This window comes from Orcinus orca, chromosome 14, assembly GCF_937001465.1.
Source record: "Orcinus orca chromosome 14, mOrcOrc1.1, whole genome shotgun sequence".
Lineage (NCBI taxonomy): Eukaryota > Metazoa > Chordata > Mammalia > Artiodactyla > Delphinidae > Orcinus > Orcinus orca.
In genome coordinates, this window is record NC_064572.1 from 10,187,697 (window position 1) to 10,211,709 (window position 24,013).

General features: G+C 40.6%; 1 protein-coding gene and 1 long non-coding RNA gene across 2 annotated transcripts in view; one reads left to right on the forward strand and one right to left on the reverse strand.

The window, feature by feature from the left end:
* NTPCR (nucleoside-triphosphatase, cancer-related) overlaps positions 1-24,013 on the forward strand; it is a 164,150-nt gene that overhangs the window by 38,331 nt on the left and 101,806 nt on the right. The window lies entirely within an intron of this gene.
* Positions 19,808-20,693, reverse strand: LOC125960970 (uncharacterized). Its single transcript, XR_007471229.1, has 3 exons — positions 20,308-20,693; positions 20,132-20,203; positions 19,808-20,099 (listed from the first exon to the last, which is right to left on the reverse strand). It is a non-coding gene; the product is annotated as an uncharacterized LOC125960970 (long non-coding RNA).

Here is a 24,013-nt window from a genome sequence, read left to right on the forward strand (position 1 = left end):
TGCTTTGTGACTGCCTGGAGGGGTGGGATAGGGAGGGTGTGAGGGAGGGAGACGCAAGAGGGAAGAGATATGGGAACATATGTATATGTATAACTGATTCACTTTGTTATAAAGCAGAAACTAACACACCATTGTAAAGCAATTATACCCCAATAAAGATGTTAAAAATAATAATAAATAATAAATTTCAAAAACAAAACACACACACACACAAAAAAAATGTCACTGTTTGCAGATGACATAATACTATACATAGATAATCCTAAAAATGCCACCAGAAAACTACTAGAGCTAACCAATGAATTTGGTAAAGTTGCAGGATACAAAATTAATGCACAGAAATCTCTTGGATTCCTATACGCTAACAACAAAAGATCAGAAAGAGAAATGAAGGAAAGAATCCCACTCACCACTGCAACAAAAAGAATAAAATACCTAGGAATAAACCTACCTCAGGAGGTAAAAGACCTGTACTCAGAAAACTATAAGACACTGATGAAAGAAACCAAAGATTACACAAACAGATGGAGAGATATACTATGTTTTTGGATTGGAAGAATCAATATTGTGAAAACGACTATACAAAGCAATCTACAGATTCAGTGCAATCCCTATCAAATTACCAATGTCATTTGTTACAGAACCTGAACAAAAAATCTTAAAATTTGTATGGACACAAAAGAGCCCGAATAGCCAAAGCAATCTTGAGGGAAAAAAAACATGGAGCTGGGGAAATCAGATTCCCTGACTTCAGACTATACTATGAAGGTACAGTAATCAAGACAATATGGTACTGGCACAAAACAGAAATATAGATCAATGGAACGGGTTAGAAAACCCAGAGATAAACCACACACCTATGGTCAACTAATCTATGACAAAGGAGGCAAGGATATACAGTGGAGAAACAACAGTCTCTTCAATAACTGGTGCTGGGAAATCTGGACAGCTACATGGAAAAGAATGAAATTAGAATACTCCCTAACACCATACGCAAAAATAAACTCAAAATGGATTAGAGACCTAAATGTAAGACCGGGCACTATAAAACTCTTAGAGGAAAACATAGGAAGAACACTCTTCGACATTAATCACAGCAAGATCTTTTTTGACCCATCTTCTAGAGTAATGGAAATAAAAACAAAAATAAATAAATGGGACCCAATGAAACTTAGCTTTTGCACAACGACGGAAACTATAAACAAGATGAAACCCCTCAGAATGGGAGAAAGTATTTGCAAACAAATCAATGGGCAAAGGATTAATCTCCAAAATATATAAACAGCTCATGCAGCTCAATATTAAAAAAACAAACAACCCAATCAAAAAATAGGCAGAAAAGACATCTCTCCAAGGAAGACATACAGATGACCAAGAGGCACATGAAAAGCTGCTCAACATCACTATTAGAGAAATGCAAATCAAAACTACAATGAGGTATCACCTCACACCAGTTAGAATGGGTATCATCAGAAAATCTACAAACAACAAATGCTGGAGAGGGCGTGGAGAAAAGGGAGCCCTCCTACACTGTTGGTGGTAATATAAATTGATACAGCCACTATGGAGAACAGTATGAACGTTTCTTAAAAAAAACAGAAATAGAACTACCATATGACCCAGCAGTCCCACTACTGGGCATATACCCAGAGAAAACCATAATTCAAAAAGACACATGCACCCCAGTGTTCATTGCAGCACTATTTACAACAGCCAGGTCATGGAAGCAACCTAAATGCCAGTCGACAGATGAATGGATAAAGAAGATGTGGTACATATATACAATGGAATACTACCCAGCCATAAAAAGTAATGAAATTGGGTCATTTGTAGAGACATGGATGGACCTAGAGACTGTCATACAGAGTGAAGTAAGTCAGAAAGAGGAAAGTAAATATCGTATATTAACACATATATGTGGAGTCTAGAAAAATGATACAGAAGAACCAGTTTGCAAGGCAGAAATAGAGACACAGATGTAGAGAACAAACCTATGGACACCCAGTGGGGCAAGCGTAGAGGGGGTGGGGGTGGTGGTGTGATGAATTGGGAGATTGGGATTGACATATATGCACTAATATGTATAAAGTGGATAACTAATAAGAACCTGCTGCATAAAAAAATAAATAAAATAAGATTTTTTTAGAAAAGCAAATTTCAGAAATAAAAGAGTTAACAGAGATGAAGAATACCTTGGATGGACTCATCTGTAAATCAACACACAGAAGGAAATCATCTGTGTATTGAAGGGCAAGCCAGTAGGAACCACACCAACCAAAGGAGAAAAGAGGTTTAAAAAATGGTACATCCAAGGCCTGTAGGACAATATCAGACAATCTAATATATACATAACTAGAATCTCAGGAATAGAATAGAGAGAAGAAGAAGATACATTTGAAGAGACAGTAGGTGAGAATTTTCCAAATCAAATGAAAGATAAATACTAAATCCAAAAAGCTTAGAAAAATCAAGCCATATAAATACAGCACACACACACCCACACACACACACACACACCCACACACACACACACACACACACACACACACACACACACACACACACCCACACCCACACACACACCCACACCCACACACACACACACACACACACACCCACACACACACACACACACACACCCACACACACACACCCACACACACACCCACACACACACACACACACACACACACACACACACACACACACACACACACACACACACCCACACACACACCCACACCCACACACACACCCACACCCACACACACACACACACACACCCACACACACACACACCCACACACACACCCACACACACACCCACACACACACACACACACACACACACACACACACACACCCACACACACACACACACACACACACACTGGAAATGACATATTCAAATTGCCAAAAAACAAAACTAAAGAGAAAATTGTGAAAGCAGCCAAAGAAAACAAAGACGTATTAATTACATACAGAAGAACAAAGACAAGAATTACCGTAAATGTCTCATAAGAAACTGTAAAACAGAAGGCAACGGAATGATATTTTTAAAGTACTGAGAGGAACACTTGTCAACAAAGAAATAATGTATCCGGTAGAAAATACATTTTTTTTTTTTTCATAAGCAAACCTGTTTTATTTTATTTTTTTTTTTTAACATCTTTATTGGGGTACAATTGCTTTACAATGGTGTGTTAGTTTCTGCTTTATAACAAAGTGAATCAGTTACACATACACATATGTCCCCATATCTCTTCCCTCTTGCATCTCCCTCCCTCCCACCCTCTCTATCCCACCCCTTCAGGCTGTCACAAAGCACCAAGCCAATATCCCTGTGCCATGCGGCTGCTTCCCACTAGCTATCTACCTTACTACGTTTGTTCGTGTGTATATGTCCATGACTCTCTCTCGCCCTGTCACGGCTCACCCTTCCCCCTCCCCATAACCTCAAGTCCGTTCTCTAGGAGGTCTGCGTCTTTATTCCTGCCTTACCCCTAGGTTCTTCATGACATTTTTTTTTTCTTAAATTCCATATATATGTGTTAGCATACGGTATTTGTCTTTTTCTTTCTGACTTACTTCACTCTGTATGACAGACTCTAGGTCTATCCACCTCATTACAAATAGCTCAATTTCGTTTCTTTTTATGACTGAGTAATATTCCATTGTATATATGTGCCACATCTTCTTTATCCATTCATCCAATGATGGGCACTTAGGTTGTTTCCATCTCCGGGCTATTGTAAATAGAGCTGCAATGAACATTTTGGTACATGACTGTTTTTGAATTTCGGTTTTCTCAGGGTATATGCCCAGTAGTGGGATTGCTGGGTCATATGGTAGTTCTATTTGTAGTTTTTTAAGGAAGAAAATACATTTTAAAAATTAAGAAAAAATAGAGATGTGTTCAGACAAAACTTGAAAAAACTCATTAGGATCTCACCTTCCTTACATGAAATATTAAAGGAATTTCTTCAGGCAAAAGAAATATGGTACTATGCAGACACTTTGAGCTACACAAAGAAATGGGGAGAGCTGGAACTAATGAAAATGAAGACATAAGATTTATTTCTTTCTAGTTTAAATCACCCTAAAATATAGTTCACTGTATAAAGGAAAAATAGTGGCAGTGTCTTGTGTGTTTATAGCATACAGAAGATAAAAAGTATGACCACAATAGCAGAAAAGATAGAAGAGAGGAACTGAAGCTATATAGTTGTGAGGCATTAATACTGCATGGGAAAAGTACAAAATGCTTAAAGGTGGAGTGTAATTAATTAATGATGTGTATTGGAACCCTAAGGCAACCACTGAGAAGTATTTAAATAGTAAGAAAAAATTGAATAAAAAATGATTATCTTGGGACTTCCTTGGTGGCACAGTGGTTGAGAATCTGCCTTCCAATGCAGGGGACATGGGTTTGAGCCCTGGTCCAGGAAGATCCCACATGCTGCAGAGCAACTAAGCCTGTGCATGACAACTACTGAGCCTGCGCTCTAGAGCCCGCAAGCCACAACTACTGAAGCCCGTGCACCTAGAGCCCATGCTCCGCAACAAGAGAAGCCACTGCAATGAGAAGCCCATGCACTGCAACAAAGAGTAGCCCCTGCTCACCGCAACTAGAGAAAGCCCACGCACAGCAACGAAGACCCAACGCAGCCAAAAATAAAAATTAAATTAAAAAAAGATTATCTTTCTACTTCAAAAGCATGCAGAAAGAGGAAAAAGAGAAAAAAGAACAGATACAACAAAAAAGATACTAAGATAGTAGATTGTCAGTTTTCAAAACACAGCTTTTTCATTTACTTTATTGTTTCCCTGTTTTCATTAATTCATTTCTGATCTTACTTTCTTCTTTTGCTTGCTTCAGATTAAATTTTTTCTCCATTCTCTACTTTCTAATTTAGATTTAATCATTTAGATTAATGATTTAGAGGCTTAAATCATTGATCGTAGACTTTTCTGCTTTTCTAAAATAAGCATTACTGCTATAAATTTCCCTAGAAGTCCTACTATAGCTACATCCCGAAAATTTGATACAGTGTGTTTTCACTCTTTTTCATTTCAAAATATTTTCTCATTTCCATTGTGACTTCCTTTTTGGCCATGAGAAGTGTGTTGTTTAATCCAGTTTTTCTCTTATATTCTTTCAACTGGACACAGACAAATGCAAATTGTCCTCAGAAATTTTATTTTGTAGTTATTGGTTTTGGTGGTTTTAAAATCATGGCAGCTAAAATGATTTATGAGAATTTTTGGTTTGTTTGCTTTTATTTTTTCTCACTATTATCCATTCTCTGCACAATAACCCCAGTGAACTGTTGAAAATGTAAATAAAGAGGTAGAACAGAGGCTAAAGAATATTTGTTAAGTGAATACGCAAATGAATGAATAAATCATTTTGCTTCCTAAAACTTTTCATTGACTTCACTACACTTAAAATAACATCTAGACTTTTTATTTGGGCCTTTAAGTTTCTGCAGAGTCTATCCTTTTCTGATGTCATCTGTGCCCCGCCCCTTTCCAGCATCCTCTTACCCCTGCCCCACTTTGCTCACTCCTCCAGCAAAGGTTCTTGTGCCTTGGCACATGTAGACCCATGTGCCAAGAGGGGTAAAGAGGGGTAAATAGAGTGTATTTACTTTAGCCCAGGCGTGTCCTCCAGCTCTTCAAATGGATATATGTCATCTTAATACTTCATGTCTCAACTCAAATGCAATCTCCTCAGAGAGGCCATCTATGGCCGTGTTATATAAAACACCTTTCCTATTCTCTGTTATCTGTCTTGTTGATTTCTCCCTAAATGATGAACAAAGGCAATAATTCTTTTACTTTCTGTGTTTACTTGTTTATTCTGTTCCCCCATACCAAAATGTTAACTCCAAGAGAGCATGGGTCATGTCTTTCCTGCTGTGTAGGATTAAGTTGGTAATTTGGAACAGAAAGATTTATTATTATTGTTTTCTTTTCTTTTTTAACTTTATATTATGGAAATTCCAAACGTTCATGAAAATGGAGAACAATATAATTATTCTCCACACCCATTACCCAGCTTCAACATAATTGATATATGGCCCTTCATTATCAGTACCAACCTTCCCTTTCTCCCAAGTGAATAACTTTAAGGCAAATCCCAGACATCATATTATTTTACCTATAAATACATCAATACATAATGCTAGAGATAAGAACACATTTTTTAACATGACCATAATACCATTATAACACCTAAAAAATTAATAAAAAATTTCTTAATATCATGTCATTTTCTGTAATTAATAGTTGGTTTGCTCGAATAAAGATCAAAGTCCACCACTGCATTTGGGTAACAAATGACTGTTTCCCCTCCCCTTGTTGTTTTTTAACTGCTGTTCATTTGTCAGAAAAAGAAAAAAAAACCTGATCATCTATTTGATATACTTTTCTATGTACTGGATTTGAATGGCTGTATCATTTTAATTCCACATATTTTTAAAACTTGAAACATAATTCATATGTCATAAAATTCACACTTCCAGGGTATATAACTGAGTTTTAGTATATTCACTAAATTGTGTAAATGTCAACATTATCTAATTGCAAAACTTTTTAGAAACCCAAATTGGGGCGTTCCCTGGTGTCTAGTGGATTTGGCGCTTTGACTGCCATGGCCTGGGTTCAATCCCGGGTCGGGAAACTGAGATCCCGCAAGCTGCACGTAGCCTGGCCAAAAAAACAAAAACAAAACCAAAAAACTCTCCATCACCTCTCTCCCCAGTCGTGGGAACCACTAGCCTACTTTCTGCCTCTGTATTACATGTTCTGGACATTCATGTAAAAGAAATCATACAGTATGTTGTTCTTTGGGACGGACTTCTTTCACTGAACATAATTTTTCAAGATTTAGCTATGTTGCAGCACGTATCAGTACTTAATTCCTTGTTATAGCTGAATAATAATTAATTATAATTATATTTTTTAAAAATAAAACAATAGTTTCATTGTGTTATAATTCTTGGTAACTGTCAAGCCATTCCCTCATTTATTCATTTATTTATTTAGCAAATATTTATTGAATACTTACTCTGTGCCAGGCATTATGCTAAGTGCTGGGGACGTAGTGGTGACCAAGACAAGCACAGTCTCCTTCCCTCTTGGGAAGTAAACGACAACTCACATCCAAGCAGGAAATGAAAAGGGAACCACCAGAGCACTCCATTCACAACCATTCTGGACAAGTAGAGGTACACTGCAGTAATGTCTCTAGAATATCTTCTGGCAGACAGCGAGCTCTTATGCGAGGTGGAAAATATTTCCAAATAATTTCCCTGTGTTTCTCTCCTTTTTCTTGGTCACTTGGTGCCTCATTTCTCTGAGAATTCCAGAGTGGACTTTCAGGACCTTCTGTAGACCCTTTTCACTTGTCCCACCTTTTCTGTTTACTCTGTTCTTCCCCTTTTCCTCCAAGAAGAGCATGATGGGTGTTTCCTTATTTAAGCGGTTTGTTTCTTGAATGTGGACAGCAGGGTAAGATGGAGGAATACATAAAGAAAGCCACCAAGGGGGTGTGGTACAATTTGGGAGACTCTGGGACTTCCCTTACTCATCAATTTCTGATATTTCGAACTTAGAGATTCTTGTCTCGGAAAGGTGTGTACTCTGGCTAGAGTGTAAATACCCCTGGGGAAATCATTGTTTTGAGTCTTATAAGTCCTTTCTATATAGGGGTGAGTGAGTTTAATTCTTTTCTGAGAATAGGTTTTGGGTGCGAAAGATAGAAAAACTGTGAGCAGGAGGTAACTGCAGTTATTGGGAGAGGAGGTAGAGAAGGGAGATGGATGTTACTGCCGTTACAAAGGAGAAAAAGTCAGCCTTTCAAGCTGAACTAAATTTACTTTCAGACTATATTGCTAAGTTCCTTTAAAACACCCTCTAAACATGACATTAACAATTAAAATTAGCCTAATCATAAGTACTCAAATTCCACTGACTATAACACTTGGGATAGAATGACACTGGGGTTACATGAAAATATTTGGAATTCCTCTGTGCATATTCAGGGCCTCTTATGTATTCCTTCCTGCAGACCCCTTTCCATCCCAATCTTAAGGGTGAGAATTCCTGGCATTCTGGATACAGAGTACTAAAGTCAGCAGACCCCAAATCAATATTTAAGAAGAACATAAAAAGATGTTGGAATGATCAAAGGAGAATTAAAATTTAGCGACAGATTACTTGTTAAAATATGATACACTCGGCATATACTCGGCCCTTCTGTGTCAATTCTGGCCTCACACACACGAACCTAGATGTTTCTGTACAGATATTCTCACTGTGCTCAATAATACAGCTCAGGTTTGAATCATTCATTATTATTTACTTTCAGTAGGACAGTTTTAATCATTTTTGTCAATTTCAGCTGATTCATTTCAATGATAGATTTTACACTCATATTAAACAATAAGGTTTTTAATATGAAAGAAATGCCTTAAATGAACCCAGCCTTTAAATGAATAGCAGTTGTGTGAAATTGTGTGTGATACCATCCTATATAAAATATGTGGACATAACAAGTACAGACCATCTGTTAAACTGGCATCTTGCTTGTACAGGAATGAAATTTCAATTAAGTTTTATTATGAGGAAGTGTAAATGACAGATCCCATACGGAAGTCCATAGCCAGTAAACTGTCTAAATAAAGAGTGGGATGTCATATAGTTAATGAGTTGGATCAGGTTCCCTGATTACAGACTTTGTAAATAATGTGTTTGTCCACCAGGTCTTGGAAACTGGCCGTTGTTTTTAAAGTGATACCCATATGGAAGGTAAATTAGAATGGCTGTGCGACACGGTCCAGAGCTGTCTGATTAATGTTGATTCACCCCTTTAGCTGGAGAGACTGAATTAAATCATGCATTTGATAAAAGGATGATTTGCAAGGGGGGGAACACAAATCATATCTCAACAGTCTCTAATAAATTTTGATTTGCTGGGAGTCATGTATCCATTTCCTGAAGACCAGTTCACAGCTCTGAGGAAGTGACGTCATGATCCAACAGTGGTTTGACTGTGGTTGAATCGTTCCAGGAGGGCGAACATTGGACACTGTCAGCAAGTCTCAGGACCAGGGTCTGGATTATGAATGGGAGAGCAAATGGGCTTGTGGTTTTTAGTAGTGAAATGTGTCTCATCACTCAACAAGCAAGGTCCTCATTTCCTAATCTGTCACCATTATTAATGTCTATTATTGTTGCAGATAGTCAAGAAAAAAGAAATCACACCAAAATTCTACTCGTTCAAGTAGTAACTTGGAGAGTTGTCAAAAAGAAGTCTAATTTTCATTCCCATAAAGTAAGCTAAAAATAATCTCAAGCCATTTCTTTTCCATGCACTTCTGAAAAACATATAATTAAGTAGAGCGGTAATTCATCATAGAAGGCATAACCTACAGCTGGGACCCTTGGAAAGTTATTCGAACTCTTCCCGGACTTTTGCTGAGTAATGTCTGTGTGCTGCAGTAGCCAGAATCCAGCGCTGGATGGGACATACCAGAGGCGTCTGCAGCCTGGGTGACCTGTCCCCGCCGGGCCTAGATTCTTCCACATTTCAAGCTTACTGAATGGATATCATATCCCAGAAAGTAAAGTCTCCAGTGACTTTTACTGTTAATTCAGCTTTTCTAGCTCTTAATGAAGAGTGGCTTTTTCTTTTTTGTTTTGGTATCGCCTTTTAAAAAAGAATGGGCAGGGCTTCCCTGGTGGCGCAGTGGTTGAGAGTCCGCCTGCCGATGCAGGGGACACGGGTTTGTGTCCCGGTCCGGGAAGATCCCACATGCCGTGGAGCAGCTAGACCCGTGAGCCGTGGCCGCTGAGCCTGCGCGTCCGGAGCCTGTGCTCCGCAACGGGAGAGGCCACAATGGTGAGAGGCCCGCGTAAGAATGGGCAGATGACAAGAACAAGGAAAGTAAACTTTTACTTGGATTGAGACTAAGTCTACATTTTTTTGGAGGTGAGGTAGAAAAAATAGTACACTATGTACATGGCCCTAAGGCCATGACTAGTATTGGGGTGCACCAGAGGCAGGTGTCAAGATTGCAGATGAGTTTTGACTAATTTTTAAGAATTTTTTTATGGTGATGTACTTTACAAAGAGTGAAATACACATATCTTAAGTCTACAGTTCAGTCATTTTTGACAAATGATACATCCATGTAATTCACACCCCTGTCAATATAGAGAATATTTCTATCACACCAGGAAGTTTTCTTGTGCCCTTTTGCAGTCACTCCCTCTGCTGCCCCCTGCCAGGCAACCACTGATCTGATTTTGACCAATGCAGATTCACTTTTCCTATTGTAGAATGTCATGTAAATGAAATCATACAGCTGTACTCTCTTGTGTGAGGCTTCTCCTTGAAGAAGGCTTTCCTTCTATGGAAGAGGTTTTAGGGGTTAATCCATGTTGCATGTAGCACGTAACAGTCCTTCTCTCCTTTCTGTGGATGAGGAATATATTCTGCTCTGTAAAAATAAACCAATAGAGAGTTCATCTATTTTTCTATTAATGGACACTTGCTGTTTCTAGTTTGGAGCTATTATGAGTATAGAAGCTATGAGTAGCCTTTTATAAGATTTTTATGGATGTTTTATTTCTGCTGGATTAATATCTAGGAGTGGGATTACTGGGTTATGGGGTAGATGCATGTTTAACTTTCTAAGAAGTTTCCAGTGTTCAAATTGATTGTACCGTTTTACATACGCACAATTTCTCCATATCCTCACCGTTTGATGTTTTTATTTTAGTCTCTCAAATAAGGAGGTAGACATTGAGTTACTTTCAATGCACTAAACAACAGGGACAACTCAAGAGGTCTAAGGTCTAGAGACTGAAAATAAAGAACCTAGATTTGAAGTTTGTACCAGTCCTTTAGGAGTCAAGCCCTTGAAGGCCACCGCTGTGAAACCGTAAGACTTGGTTCATGAGAAGAGGTCTAGAGTGTCCAACCACATAAGTCAGATGCCCAGAAGTCATCTCATACCCCTTTTCTTCACTTCCGTCTCCCGGCATCTCTCTGGACCCCAAGTCCTGTTAACTCTTCCTCCTTCGTGTCTCCATCTTCAGTTTCCAGTGATCCCTTCCCGGCTTTCGTGCGTTATTCTGGTTTCCTCATCACCTGACCTACGCCCTGAGAGTGAACTTTCTAAAATGCACATCTCCTCATGACACTCTCCTGTTTGAAGTCCTTCGATGGCTTCTCATTTCCTTTAAGATTAGAATAACAACTGATACGTAATAAGGGATCATGATGTGCCAGGCACTGTATTTTTAATCTTTTATCATTTTACATTGCTGTGATAACTCTTTGAAACAAGGATTCATATTAGTCCTACGTACATATGATTAAACTAATGCTTAGAGAATGTAAGTATCTTTCCAGAGCCATGCATCAAATCCATGATGGGAATCCAAACCAGATGCATTGGACTCCCAAGCCTGAGACCGTAACCCATGTGGCATATGATGAAATAAAACTTCCAGGCAGGGACTTCTGCTTCTGGAGGGCAGTGTGAGGAGCTCTATGGGTCCACCCCCAGAGAAACAAGCCAAACTGGTGAACATCATTTTTTTAAAAAACCAAGCCATTTAAAGTTTCTGAAAACTTTCCTAAGAGCATACAGCAAGTAAACATTTATTCAAGAAAATCTACTAAAACTCGGTGTGAACAGCAAGAGTGTTCTCTTGTGGTGTTTGAACAACAGCCCACTTTTTCCCTCTCCCTTACCCACACTCAGCTCAGTCTGATAGAATCTCCTCTCCAAGTAGGTTGTGGCCAAAAAGACACAGCTCCCTCTCCCCTCAGCTCCCAGTCAAGGGTGACCTGCCACTGGGAGGGGCAGACTATGGTCATTCATCATCTCCTCCAACTGCATGTTGAAGAGGTTAAATTCCTGGTGAGTGTGGCTGAGAAGTTGGGGCTTACCTTCCTCCACTGAGGGTCCACACTCAGAGAATGGACGCTCTACCATAGGCAGGGCCGGCTGAAAATCCTGGGGCCCTGACCGTCTCACCCCACCTTGATAATAACGATTCTGCATCAGGAGGGGAAAGTCAGGAAGACCAGAGAGCTCTCGCAGCCAGCATGCAGAGTAGTGGCTTAGATGTTTCGTCCATGGGGAGAAGCAAGCAGTAAGAAGAGAACTCTAAAGCCCTCCAAAGGAACTGACTGCATTTGTGGGGAGTTCACACCTGAGGGTGGTGTTGAAAACAATAGTAGCTCCTCTTGATTAAGGGCAGCAAGCTAGGTCAGGCCGGCTGGTTCAGCAGAGCTGGCCTGAAATAAAATTTGCTTCAAGGTCTTGGGATGGGCTGTGGAGGTTAGGTTGGCCAGAATGGCAATGATTTCACCCCTCTCAAATCTCAGATTACCAAAAGAACAGAGTCTGACTGCCCTGGCCTAGTTTGTATTCTATCCTTGGTCAGAATAGAGCAGAAATCCTTGGTCAACAGGACTGCATACAATGGCGCAGGTGTTCTCTAGAGGAAAATCAGAAAGGAAAGGGACAGTGCATGGGAAAAGCCAATACATTCTCAAAGGATCTAAGTTGAAGTGACCGGGTTAAGAAAGGGGCAACCCTTGGAAGGATGTCTTTGAGCATCTAGAGGGTGGATTGGAAGAAATAGTGACGGTAAGATATAATCGGTTTTTTTTTTTTCATTCAAAAACACTGAATATCTTTTATGTGCTATGCACTGGCTTGAAAATGTGAGTGTAGAATGATAGCCATTTCTGTTTTGAATTTACGCTCGTGTGGCAAAGACCGTGTGTAATGTGCTGGAATTTTAGCTTTTGGCTAATTCGTTGGAAGACCCATTACTTTTCTTAGTGAAACTGATAGAGGTTTTTAATGTTTCAGATAAGGGACATTGATAATTCTAGGTACCTCAACCCAAACACATTTCTGGAGAATGCTAAAATTCTAGGGATGGAATATAAGAAGTCATTAAAAACTGCATTTTATTTTTATTGTTTATTATTCATTTTCAGGTTTTGCTAAATAAATTTTCCTCCTTCCTTCCTTTCTTTATCCCTTTCTTTCTCTTTCTTTTCTTTCTTTCTCTTTCTTTCTTTCTTCCTTTCTTTCTTTCTTCTTCCCTTCCTTCCTTCCTTCCTTTTCTTTCTCCTTCCTTCCTTCCTTCCTTCCTTCCTTTTCCTTCCAATATTTCCCCCATATTTGGTAAACAAAACCAGTATTATGCAGCAGTCAACTGCCCAGAAATCCTTCAGCCTCAGAAGCAGAAAGGAGTGGAGACATGTGCAGTGGATAGGACTGGGAACTTATTACTTGAATAATTGTATATAGAGGGGGAGAAAGTCGTCCCTAATCATGGTTGGCAAGGAGACTCGAGGGAACAGCTGGGTTGAGAGCAGGTTATCTCCAGGAATTTTCTCCGCCTCTCTTTATGGGCAGGCAGAAGAATATTTCCATAAGTGTTTGAGGCTGTTGAAAGTTATAAAAGAGCCCTGTGTGAAGAGAAATGCTCCGTGGGTTAGATGAAAAGGTCAACGAGCCTGGGAAATCATGAATTAATTTTGGTGAACCAATTTGAAGAGCAATATTTTTAAATGGCAGAAAGTGAGCGAGACTGAAATAGAAAATAATATAGTACAATAGAGAACTGTGAATTGAGCTATAAAGATTTAATTTTAATTAATATATAATTAGATACAATTTAGAATGTAATGATTACTATAGGATTAGGTATCTTATTTTCCGTTCTGTTTTGACAATGCAAGCTCAGTCTTGAATTGCAAGCGCAGATATGGAGTTTAGTCAATAGCAAAAACTTGAACAAGTGTACCCAGATTGCACAGGATTTTACTGAAAAATGCTACAGGATTGTAGTTCTATCATTTTCTGCTTTTGTTCTGTTGGGACGGATCTGAGGGTGTTTGCCAGTATCGTCAGAAATCACTTGTAATGGCATCGTGGGGGGAGTGATCGTGCTCAAATGGGAATGTGCCGGCTGTAACGTGCTGGATCAGCAGGCTGCCCCGACACCTGGACTGCAGGTGCACCTGGGAATCCTCATTCTGGAAAGATGACTTAAGGCAGGGTTTCCACATTCCACTGCATGTTACAATCACCTGGGGAGCCTTTACACCTATCAGTGCCCGGGGCCCATGCTACACCAATTACATAGCATCTTTGGGGACCAGGCGTATCTCTTTTCTCGAACGTCTCTAGGTTATTGCGGCTTACAGAAAGAGTTCAGAACCATGGCCTTGGGAGAAGCAGGACAGCAAATAAAATTGCCTGTAGAACTGACAGTGACAAAAAAAACAGAGATGAGACTAGTGGAAAAGGTGGCCAGAGAAAATCAACACAAGGGAGGACATGATGGGTTTCAGACTGAATAGCCAAAGAATGCTCACATTTTGTCCAAAGTGGGAAAGAGAGCTAGAACATTCCTTTTTCCAACACCCTGAAGCCCAGAGACACAACAAAGGAGCTGGAATATGGTTGGAATTCCTTGAGCACAGGGGATTCCTAAGAAACGTCAAACCACAGTGGACAATGGTTCCTTCAGACAAAGATCTTGAGAACCTTGTTAATTTCAAAGAACACAAACAAATCCAAAAACAAGATAAGTTTTGAAGAACAAAGATTTCTTCCCCAGGGTAGCAATGGCTAACAGGCGGGCAGACCACGTTCTTCCTGCAGGAGGTTACGAGGAGGCCGGTGGAGCTGAGTTCAACAAGAAAACGTTAGTAACAGGAGAGACTCCAGTGGTTGCCATCTTCAAAAGGCATTTATGACCTCAACCTGGCATTCCAACTATGGCTGCCAGATCAATAACCAGACACCCAGATAAATGTGGACTTCGCGTAAACAGTGAAGAACTTTTTAGAATTGCATAGGGCATATTTATACTAAAACTGTATGCACTGTTTGCCTGAAATTCAAATTTAACTGGGCCTCCTCTACTTTTATTTGCTAAATCTGGCAACTCTTATTCCCAGTGACTTTCTAGTAATATTTTCTAAAGTGCTAGTCTTGGAGGTGGGAAATGGCTGAGTAATGGAACGAGACTCGGCAGGGTGCCCAGATGAATGGAAGCAGCTGAGTATATGGTGGTCTGATGGGAAAGACAGACTGTCCACTAGGTACAGCCATCAGTGTTCACTGTGAGCACAAGGTTCAAATGGTTTCCAACAGAGATGCCAGTCTCCTAATAAGAAGTGCTCAAGGGGGCGGAGTCAAGATGGCGTACGAGGAGGACACAGAATTCGTGTCTCCGCACAACTAGGGCACCTACCCAGCACCGGTGGGGGACCACGGACACCTAAGGGGACGGGAGGAACGCCCAGCGACCGGGTAGGACGCGGGGTGCAGAGAGAGTGAAGGGGGAAGAGAAGTGGAGGTGGGATGGGACTGGCACCCCTGAGGGGCAGCTGGGAGAAGAGTAGGGATCCCACTCCCGAAGGGGGAAATTGGGGGACCATTGGGAGGGCAGAGGATCAAAAGGGAGCGTGGCTAGGTTTCCCCTGCCCACTTGGGCCCCCAGGAACCTGCTGAGATCCCCGGGCCTGATCCTCTGCCCACCGAGGCCCCCTCCAGCCGCGCGGGTCCTGAGGGAGCGGGATGGATGGAAGGAAGGGGGAGCAACAGTAAAGACTGGATCTCCCGGACCGGCACCCATGAGGGGCAGCTGAGGGAGGGGAGGAGTTCCTACACCCAGCGGGACCCACCCACGCTTAGGGGTCCAGTGGCGACGGGGGAGGCCCTGGGGGAGAAGGTGGGGGAGGGGCACAAAGGAACGGAGGGGAACGGGGCCAGCGCTTTCCCTGTCCACTTAGGCACCAGGGAACGTGTTGGGCTCCAGGGCGTAATCCTCTGCCCTCGGAGCCTCCCTCCTGCCGTGCAGAGCCCAAGCCCCGCCCCTATCCCCCCACCCAGGGCCCCACCTCTACACGCGGAGACCCCCTCTGAGACCCCCTCCAACGAGCTGGGCCTAAAACCCACCCACACACCCTCACCCAGGGCCCTGCCTCCAAACTCAGGAACTCCACACTCCAGAGGCCGTCCTTCCACGCGCTGCCTCTCCCCTTGCGCAGGTCCTAAGCAGAGACCCCGCCCCACACTTGAATGTCGCCCCGCCTAGGCCCCGCCCCACGCTGAAACGTCACGCCCCCCACCCGCCTAGGTCCTGCTGCACCCTAAACCCCGCCCCTGCCTAAGTTCCACCCCTTGCCTAAACCCCACCCCTATAGCCAAGGCTTTTTTTTCTTTTTTCCTCTTTTAGATTGGGGTTCTGTTTTACCTTGTTGATTCATTATTGTTGAGTCTTTTTTATTTTTCCTAATAAATCTTTTGTTTTTCTAATTTTATTTTATTCTTTATACTGTGTTAGTGATCTCTCCTTTTGGCTTGTTCACCCACCCCCTTTTCTTTTCTTTTTTCTGTTGTGGTTTTATTCTACCTTGTTGTAGTTGTTTCAATTATAGTTTTATTTTTCCTAATATATTTTTTATCTTTTTAATTTTATTTTGTTTTTAATTCTTTGATACTTTACTGCTCCTTTTTTCTTCCTTTTTATTTTTTTACCCTGCCACGAAGCTTGCAGGATCTTTGTGCCCAAGCCAGAGGTCGGGCCCGAGGTCCTGTGGTGGGAGTTCCGAGTCCAAACCGCTGGACTAACAGAGAACCTCAGACCCCAGGGAATATCAATCGGAGTGAGGCCACCCAGAGGTCCTCATCTCAGCACCAAAACCCAGCTCTGTCCAACTGCCTGCAAACTCCAGTGCTGGACATCTCGGGCCAAACAACCAGTAAGACAGAATACAGCACCACACATCAAAAAAAAAAAAAAAATTAAATGACAAAAAAATATGTTACAGACCAAGGAGCAAGGTAAAAACCTACAAGACCAAACAAATGAAGACAAAATAGGCAACCTACCTGAAAAACAATTCAGAGTACTGATAGTAAAGATGATCCAAACCTCAGAAACAGAATGGAGAAAATACAAGAAACATTTAACAAGGATCTATGAGAACTAAAGAGCAAACAACCAGTGATGAACAACACAGTTACTGAAATTAAGAATACTCTAGGGCTTCCCTGGTGGTGCAGTGGTTGGGAGTCCACCTGCCGATGCAGGGGACGCGGGTTCATGCCCTGGTCCGGGAAGATCTCACATGCCACAGAGTGGCTGGGCCCGTGAGCCATGGCCGCGGAGCCTGTGCTCCGCAAAGGGAGAGGCCACAACAGTGAGAGGCCCACGTACCGCCAAAAAAAAAGATCATACACCATGATCAAGTGGGGTTTATCCCCGGAATGCAAGGATTCTTCAATATACGCAAATCAATCACTGTGATACACCATATTAACAAACTGAAGGATAAAAACCATATGATAATCTCAATAGATGCAGAAAAAAGATTTTGACAAAATTCGACACCCATTTATGATAAAAACTTTCCAGATAGTAGGCATAGAGGGAAACTACCTCAATCTAATAAAGGCCATATATGACAAACCCATAGTGGACATCGTTCTCAATGGTTAAAAACTGAAACCATTTCCTCTAAGACCAGGAACAAGACAAGGTTGCCCCTCTCACCACTGTAATTCAAAATAGTTTAGGAAGTTTTAGCCACAGCAATCACAGAAGAAAAAGAAATAAAAGGAATCCAAATCAGAAAAGAAGAAGTAAAACTGTCACTGTTTGCAGATGACATGATACTATACATAGAGAATCCTAAAGATGCTACCAGAAAACTACTAGAGCTAATCAATGAATTTGGTAGAGTAGCAGGATACAAAATTAATGCACAGAAATCTCTTGTATTCCTATACCCTAAGGATGAAAAATCTGAAAGAGAAATTAAGGAAACACTCCCATTTACCATTGCAACAAAAAGAATAAAATACCTAGGAATAAACCTACCTAAGTAGACAAAAGACCTGAATGCAGAAAACTATATGATGCTGAGGAAAGAAATTAAAGATGGTACAAACAGATGGAGAGATATACTATGTTCTTGGATTGGAAGAATCAACATTGTGAAAATGACTATACTACACAAAGCAATCTACAGATTCAGTGCAATCCCTATCAAACTGCCTATGGCATTTTTCACAGAACTAGAACAAAAAATTGCATAATTTGTATGGAAACACAAAAGACCCCGAATAGCCAAAACAACCTTGAGAAAGAAAAACAGAGCTGGAGGAATCAGGCTCCCAGACTTCAGACTATACTACAAAGCTACAGTAATCAAGACAGTAGGGTACTGGCACAAAAACAGAAATATAGATCAATGGAACAGGATAGAAAGCCCAGAGATAAACCCACACACATATGGTCACCTTATCTTTGATAAAGGAGGCAAGAGTATACAATGGAGAAAAGACAGCCTCTTCAATAAGTGGTGCTGGGAAAATTGGAGAGCTACATGTAAAAGAATGAAATTAGAACACTTCCTAACACCATACACAAAAATAAACTCAAAATGAATTAAAGACCTAAATGTAAGGCCAGACACTATATAAAACTCTTAGAGGAAAACATAGGCAGAACACTCTATGACATAAATCACAGCAACATCCTTTTTGACCCACCTCCTAGAGAAATGGAAATAAAAACAAAAATAAACAAATGGGACCTAATGAAACTTAAAAGGTTTTGCACAGCAAAGGAAACCATAAACAAGACGAGAAGACAACCCTCAGAATGGGAGAAAATATTTTCAAACGAAGCAACTGATCCAACAAAGGATTAGTCTCCAAAATATACAAGCAGCTCATGCAGCTCAATATTAAAAAAACAAACAACCCAATCCAAAATGTGCGGAAAACATAAATAGACATTTCTCCAAAGAAGATATACAGATTGCCAACAAAAACATGAAAAGATGCTCAATGTCACTTATCATTAGAGAAATGCAAATCAAAACTACAATGAGGTATCACCTCACACCAGTCAGAATGGCCATCATCAAAAAATCTACAAACAATAAATGCTGGAGAGGGTGTGGAGAAAACGGAACCGTCTTGCACTCTTGGTAGGAATGTAAGTTGGTACAGCCACTATGGAGAACAGTATAGAGGTTCCTTACAAAACTAAAAATAGAACTACCATATGACCCAGCAATCCCACTATTGGGCATATACCCTGAGAAAACCATAATTCAAAAAGAGACATGTACCACAATGTTCGTTGCAGCACTATTTACAATAGCCAGGGCATGGAAGCAACCTAAGTTTCCATCAACAGATGAATGGATAAAGATGGTGTGGCACATATATACAATGGAATATTACTCAGCAATTAAAAAAAAACGGAATTGAGTTATTTGTAGTGAGGTGGATGGACCTAGAGTCTGTCATACAGAGTGAAGTAAGTCAGAAAGAGAAAAATACCATACACTAACACATATATATGGAATCTAAAAAAAAAAAAAAATGCTTCTGATGAACCTAAGGGCAGGACAGGAATAAAGACACAGACGTAGAGAATGGAGTTGAGGACACGGGAGGGGGAAGGGTAAGCTGGGACGAAGTGAGAGAGTAGCATTGACATATATACACTACCAAATGTAAAATAGCTAGTGGGAAGCAGCTGCACAAGGAGATCAGCTTGGTGCTTTCCAACTACCTAGAAGGGTGGGATAAGGAGTGTGAGAGGGAGACACAATAGGGATGGGATATGGGGATATACGTATGCATATAGCTGGTTCACTTTGTTATACAGTAGAAACTAACACAGCACTGTAAAACAATTATACTCCAATAAAGATGTTAAAAAAAAAAAGTGCTCATGAAAGGAAGGTGCTCTGGTGTGCAGTACTGGAAGTTTCCTGGTCAGGAGTCAGTACATAGGACAGTCAGCAGGCTGCAAGCTCTGGTCCTTGGAGAAGGCCTAATGAGATCCAAGTAGAGACCCAGAACTAGCAGGGCCCTGAGATCCTAGACGGGCACCTTAAAGTAAGGCTAAGAGAGAAGCTTGCTTAGTGTACCTGGGGTACCACAGCATCAGGGCAAACTAGCAGCAAGCAGCAAAATGTACATACACATATCCTCACCTTTCTACCTATCTATGTCTGTCTATCTATCCATCTACCTTTCTATCTATCTACCTATCTATCCATCTATCTATCTATCCATCATCTATCATTCATCTGGTATCTATCTATCATCTATCTATCTACCTATCTATCCATCTACCTTTCTATCTACCTATCTATCCATCTATCTGTCTATCTATCCATCATCTATCATTCATCTGGTATCTATCTATCATCTATCCATCTACCTATCTATCTCTCCATCTACCTTTCTATCTATCTACCTATCTATCCATCTACCTATCTATCCATCTATCTATCTATCCATCATTATTGTTCATATGGTATCTATCTATCTATCATCTATCTATCTATCCATCATCTATCATTCATCTGGTATCTATCTATCATCTGTCTATCTACCTATCTATCTATCTATGTAGAACATCACCTTAGGAAACTGGCCTAATGCTTCCTACCTCACACTAAAATTGATTCTGAGGACGGAGCACATTGCTAAACCTGCTGGTGAGGATGGCCTGGCTCCAGCCATGAGGGGGAAGGAATAATTGCGGAGTCATGGGGTGGAAACCCAGGAGTAAGCTGGCAGTGTCTCTATAGGGTTTGCAGGCATCTTCACCAAGCAGGCTGGATAAAATGTCACGACTCTTACTTGGCAGTTTATACAGCGGCAAATCAATGTTTTGTTTCTCCCGTCTATCCCCTGAAAGTGCAAGTGCCCAGTGGCAGAAAAACGTCTGAAATCCCTGACTGCTAAGCCTCATTCTAGCAGTGACTGGTGAACCACTGGCCAGAGCTGGTGTCTGTGCACGATGGTGCATGGTTGATTTCACTCAAAGAAGCCAGAGAATATACTCAAATGTCCAATCAGAAAGTGTTCTATTAAGGAATGCCATTCTTCCAAAATCCTAATCCTCATTTAATTTATAGTTGTTTATTATGTAAGATTTCCAGTAGCCTGCGAATTCTATGTTCCCCTCATCGAATGCAGATTCTAGTCAGGCGCCACCTGTAGAGGTGTTGGAGGTTTGACCCTCAGAAATGCTGGAAAGTGGATTCTAGTAACTGTGTATAATCTTTTTAACTTCCAAACGCAGATATTTAAGCAGTAACTTCCTTCTTGGCTCTGTGCAGCTAGGACGGAACCAAGGGTTCATGATTTGCTAAGTTCTGTATAAAATAAAGCAGGGTCATGATTATTTGGGAATCAACCCTGGATTCTCCAAAATCTGTCATACCCATTGATGGTTTTTAAGTTGTGCCAGCATCACTCTCTGAAACTGGTCATTTCAATGCAGATGATCCTTTTGAAGGGTCAGCTAAGTCAATGGCTTGATACAAAGGTAGAATCAATGTAGTGATTAACGTTTTCTACTCAATGGAATGTATTGCAGAGGGCATTTGGCTTCCATCTAGGATTAACCGTTGAAATGGAATATAATAGTATTGATCACATTAGACCTCATCAGCAACCTTTGATACCTTGGACCTCTGATTAGATAGTTAAACATAAGAGGTATGTTATACCTCTAGGTATGCTCTAGAAGTGGACAGCTTTGTTCTAAAGCAGTTCTTATCTTTAACAATGACACAGTTCTGTTCTTTTAATAATTAATAAGAATTAAATGATTGGTTTCTGAAGTTGAATGCTGGGTACAGCACCACTGCCTTGAGTAAGAGTAGCAGGAAGGCTGGGCAGCAAAAGGCAGATGAAAGGGTGACTTGTAATCAGGGCAAAGCTGACCTCAGAATTATGCAAGGACCTTTGAGTTCCCTTATTCTTTCTCTCCCTTTATAGTACACACCCAAAGACAAAGCTACAGAATATGTGTACCTCTTTTATAATTGAAGTACCAGAAAAGCAAGTTCTGGCAACACCAGAAAACCCCTTGTTAGTTTATTGTGAGTATCCATCATTGTATAAACCAATTTAATGGGGTACTGTAGTTGCCAAGTTGTCTGATCTCCAGATTTTCTCAGCATTTCCCATCTGCTCACACAATAGCCAGAAGATGTTTGCTTTCCTGGATATAGAATAATGCTTTAAAACTGCATGAAGGAATCTACTCACCCAAGCTGTTTTAATAAGTTTAAGTATATAAAATATTCACCTCACAGGATATATGCCCATATGCTATCAGATGATTAGTCCACAAACACGGACAGTTAATTATCCTGGTCACTAAGCCCATCTTTATGGCTAAAATACGAGGGGCTCCATGAATCAGCCTGTCTTATTTGTCTCTGACAACATTTTTCACCAAGCGCACAGGGCTTTCTCCACGTTGTCATGACATTTTATTTGCCTATCCATCGTGTAAATGGTTATTCCTGGTTGTCAGCCATTGCAGCATATTTGGAGGCAGATGGCCTCCTGGCATTCTACGTAATACCCCGAACCATCTCCTTTGAGGCTCTCATATGTTCTTAAACACTCCTAGTGAACATTGAAATTCTGTTCTGTCTTCAGAGAGAGCCAGGAAGGAAGTTCCTGGAATAAAAATACCATAAACTGTTGATTGGAAGCCTACTTTCCACTATTTCTAGACTCAAAAATTCTAGCCCTACTACAGTCTGGCCAGTAAGAAGAAATCACATTCTATAAGGGGGAAAAAAGAACCCTTGGGCTACAGAAAGGACACATAGTAATTTTTCTCTGTTCTCTCCCTATTGAAAATCATTACTCAGATTTGGCACTTAATGGAGAGATAATAGGTGAACGTATCATTGAGGTTACATTTTCCCAAAAAGAATAGATATATGTATGTGTGGAACTGAATCACTTTGCTGTACACCTGAAACTAACACAACACTGTAAATCAACTGTACTCCAATATAAAATAAAAATTTTTTAAAAGATTACATTTTCCCAGAGACAAAATTTTTTGTACTTCCTGTTCAGTGTATTTTTAAGTCAGGATACATATCAAATAGTACATGTATAATTAGATTGCAGATATTATCATGTACCAGTTTAGATACTATATTTCTATTTATACGTATATATATCAGAGGATACCTACTTAATGTTAAAAGTAATTCTCTCTAGGTGGTATAATTATCGGTGCGTTTTACTTCATCCTGTTTTCTTTTTGATAGTTTAAAATTTTTATCCCAGAATAGGCTTTACTTGTGTAATAATTTTAGAAATGTTAAAACAACCCTTTCTAAACTGAACGTGGGATCTGTATGTGAGTATAAATCATGCATGCCTACCCCAGTTATACAAGCTATGGGAATCGAAAGATAGCCTCGTGTCTGTCTCTCCCATGGGTGTACAGCTGAGCTGCGTCATGTGTCTGTTTTACCCGTCCCCACTGCCGCTGCCGCAGAGCCCTGGCAAGCACGGAGGAAGGGGTGCTCTGGGGATCGGACGAAGCCATCGCCATCTTACACTTTGATTTCCTGGGAAAATAGCGGTGGGCAGGAATGTGCTATCAAAAAAAGAGAATAGAGAGAAACTAATGTTTAGTACGTGTCTCTTGATGGCCTGGGTCGTTGATGTGTGCGCTGTCTCATTTTTCCTTCATTATCTAGTATCATTCCTATTTTGCAGATAAGGAAAGTGACAGGGAGTCTCTCATGGTGACTCACTGACCTGTGACAGAGCCCGGGTTTGAACTGATCCTAAAAATTGCAGCTCTTTCCACTCTACCCCACTGCATTGTTTCCCAATTTCTAGAGAAAACTGGCAGACTGATGTGACACAGACAACCTGTCAGTCACCCGTAACTACTGTTTCTCTAGTGCTTTCCTATCATGATTTCTCTTGACATTGGGAAGTAAATGCCCTCCAAACTCTTTACAGGACTATCTTTTCATTATCCTTTTAGTTGCAAAGCCACCCAATTAATAAATTATTTTGGACCTTTGATTTTTAAAATCTCATATATAATATTCAGGTTCTAACTTATACCATAGTACCGTATATGT